We start from the raw sequence: 2,632 nt of genomic DNA, 5'->3' as shown, positions 1-2,632 counted from the left end.
ATTCAAGAGTCACAACTGCCTTCAGACTTGTTTTGCTAGAAATGTTTACAAACGATTGTTGTCTTCTTGTGTTGAAGAAAATTTAATGTTGAGGCTACGATCAATCTTTTCGTGCACCCAACATCTACCACTGAGCTAAGGGGGAAGCTGTTGTCCTGGAGCACCTCACCGCAGCGTTCTATGATCAACCGGTTACCGCTCTAAGCAGTTGCTTGAAGCACGTGATCATTAGCTGTCACGTGATTAACTGGTCGCTACCGGTCGTGCTCGTCGAACGTAAGCACAGACACGCTCCTACATACACACACAGGTTGCGTTCGACGAGCTTAATCGGTAGCTAACCGCAGCGTTCTTGAGAGCTACCGGTTAACTGGTTACTTCCGATGTCGTTCTATGAGCCTCACCGGTTGATCTACTGGTCGCATATTAAGCTGGTTCATTGGTTGATGGAACACGTGACGTTTTTGACCAATTGTAAGTATTTTTCACCTGCGTGTTATTTGTGTGCGCAAGTAACCGGTGATCAACCGAAAGCGTTCGATGAGGCATTGGTTCGTGAACAACCGGTCAGTAACCGCTGACGTATGCATGCTTATGAAATGAGAATTCCCTCCTTGTAAAATTTAAGCTTTGGGAGCCTTAAGTGTGGTTATTTTGTGAGGGGCGCTCCGTTGAAAGGTAATTGTGACCTTGACCCTCGCCCCTAATGTCTTTATTCATGACCATACTAGATGGCGTTGACAATTTATGACTTTTCTGTGCTAAATCGATGCAACTATGCATTCACCAGGGAGGTTAAAGGGGAGGAGATAAATCTTTACTATGTAGAAGTGGCAACGTTCGTTCACTTTTTCCAGAGGGCGCTGTATGTGCACCGCTCCCGACAATCGCAGCAGATCAATGTAAATATGCTAAGTTTCTCATTTTTTTACAGGCCGCTATTAAAGCAAAGAAAGAAAAAATCTACTGGAAATTGGTTGTAATAAGGGGCCAGTATAGTGGACGATGTACGGCTTTCGTCCACAGGAAGTTAGCGCAGTATTTTGATGAAAAAATTTATTTTATTTTTCATAACCAATTTGCCGAATTCGTCTGCTATTAATATTGTGCTGTGCGATGTTTTATTTATTACGAGTTGGAATTTTTCTATTCCTGTAAATAATTGACGAAATGAGAATGCAGTAGAATTATTTACGTAAATAATTTTTTTTAATTAGCTGTAAATTTCGTGACGTTTTTCGAGAACTAATTAAAGCGAAAAAAATTTTTGCTTTCACGACCTTTAACAGATAAAAATAAATGTTAATGCTCTATTTACTTAACTTCAAGCTGATATTGATTATAATAATTTACTCACTGCTTAAACAGAATTGGTAACCTTAATTTTTTTATTATTGAATTTTTTTCGAGAACCAAATGGAAAAAAAATCGAGAAACCTTATTTATTCAAAAATTTATACCTTGGAACGCTTTTTTGAGATAGTTTGTGGGGTTTTCTGTTGAAATAATCATGTTTTTGAAAATTACAATTTACTCTTTTTGTACATGTATTTTTAAATGAAAAAGGTTTCCCGATTTTTTTCGATTTGGTTGTAGAAAAAAAGGCAATAATAATAAAAAAAATAATGATAACAATTATGTCTAAGCAGTGAGTAAATACATGAATAAAATGATTATAATCAATATCAGCTTGAAGTTAAGTAAATAGAACATTAACATTTATTTTTTTCTGTTATGACATGATATGCAAAAACACATTACAAAACCTCAAACAACTTGAAAAACCACACTCTATGCACACATATGATTTTAAACACTTGTTAAGTTTCATATCTTGGTGAATATTGGTCGTACTTATTTCAAACTTTTTGTTGGAATTATTTTTCAATGGAAATTATTTCCCTAAATATAAGTTAGAGGACCTGGGGACCATATAAAAAGTTAATTTTTGTATCTTTTGACTTATTTTTATTTTCACTTCGAACTTTCAATATCTGAACTCTGCATCTGATTTTGAACATTTTTGCAACTTTAAGTATACATCTAGAACTAACGGTTGCGAAAATAAAGGTCTTGCAGGTTTAAACGGAACACCCTGTGTATGGAATGGATGACAAATAGCTTTGCGATGTTAACCTCCCATTTTATTCTTCAAAGGTAAGTTACCCATTTCAATTGTTTTCGTAGTCTGTCGTTAATTGGCATATTTCGTTCATTAGCAGTAAATAGCTATGAAATATAGCGGTTTATTGCAAAAATTTCATACATACTTAACATTTATGGCAATAACGTACAATACGTAACAATATTTTTGTACGCGTACTTAAATAGCTCATACTTAGGCTCGCTCGAGCATCGTGCAATAACACGACCATCGTAGTTTTGTCGTTTTTGAATGACTTTTTAAAAAATTTTTTAAAGATGAGTAATATTCCTTTTCACTAAAGTATGCTTACATTCGACGAGCTCACCCAATAGCTACCAGTTAATTGATCGTATGATAGCTAATGTTGTCAGCTAAAGTTTAAAAAAAAAAAAGCCTCGTAATTCCCAAATCCAAATTGTAATGTATTCGCAATTCCAACAAACTATAAGGGGCACTGCAGCCACCGTCTAATGGCGGATGGAAAAG

Source organism: Uloborus diversus, chromosome 8, assembly GCF_026930045.1.
Source record: "Uloborus diversus isolate 005 chromosome 8, Udiv.v.3.1, whole genome shotgun sequence".
NCBI classification, from domain to species: domain Eukaryota; kingdom Metazoa; phylum Arthropoda; class Arachnida; order Araneae; family Uloboridae; genus Uloborus; species Uloborus diversus.
Note: the sequence above shows the minus strand (reverse complement) of the source record.